This window comes from Xylocopa sonorina, unplaced genomic scaffold, assembly GCF_050948175.1.
Source record: "Xylocopa sonorina isolate GNS202 unplaced genomic scaffold, iyXylSono1_principal scaffold0085, whole genome shotgun sequence".
NCBI classification, from domain to species: domain Eukaryota; kingdom Metazoa; phylum Arthropoda; class Insecta; order Hymenoptera; family Apidae; genus Xylocopa; species Xylocopa sonorina.
This window is the reverse complement of record NW_027490156.1, coordinates 53,407-54,567: the sequence shown is the minus strand read 5'-3', so window position 1 is coordinate 54,567 and position 1,161 is coordinate 53,407.

Here is a 1,161-nt window from a genome sequence, read left to right as displayed (position 1 = left end):
TTACTTTCTTTTCAATTGAATACGAGGAGTACATAACACTTCGCAATGAATATTATATCTTATCACGAAACATAGAAATGAGATGCGATATCGCGATTTAAGTAGCATTAGAACTCTATTGCTATGATACGTAGACATCTGAATAAGCTATTTCCTAGGAAGGAAGTGTTGCATTTACATTCGTTTGGAGAGAATACGAGGTATACATGACACTTCGCAATGAATATTATATCTTATCACGAAATATATAGAAGAGATGCGATATCGCGTTTTAAGTAGCATTAGAACTCCATTGCCACGATACGTAGGCATCTGCAAACGCTATTTCCTAGCAAGGAAGTGTCGCATTTACATTCATTTGAAGTGTATGCGTGGTATACATATCACTTCGCAATGAATATTATATCTTATCATGAAACAAAGAAATGAGACGCGATAGGGCGTTTTAAGAAGCATTAGAACTCTATTGTTTCGATACGTACACATCTGGAAACGCTATTTCCTAGAAGGGATGTGTGGCATTTACATTCATTTGAAGTGTGACGAGGAATACATAACACTTCGCAATGAATATTATATCTCATCATGAAAAATAGGAATGAGATGCGATATCGCGTTTTAAGAAGCATTAGAACTCTATTGCTACGATACGTAGACATTTCAAAACGCTATTTCCTAGCAAGGAAGTGTCGCATTTACATTGATTTGGAGTGAATACGAGGTATACATGACACTTCGTAATGAATATTATATCTTATCATGAAACATAGAAATGAGATGCGATATCGCGTTATAAGAAGCACGAGAACTCTACTGCTTCGATAAGTAGACATCTGCAAACGCTATAACCAAGCAAGGAATAGTCGCATTTTCATTCTCTTGAGGTGAATACGAGGTATACATGACACTTCGCAATGAATATTATATCTTATCATGAAATATAGAAATGTAATGCGATATCGCGTTTAAAGAAGCGTTAGAACTCTACTGCTACGATAAGTAGGCATCAGAAAACGCTATTTCCTAGCAAGGAATAGTCGCATTTTCATTCTCTTGAGGTGAATACGAGGTATACATGACACTTCGTAATGAATATTATATCTTATCATGAAACATAGAAATGAGAAGCGATATCGCGATTTAAGAAGCATTAGAACTCTA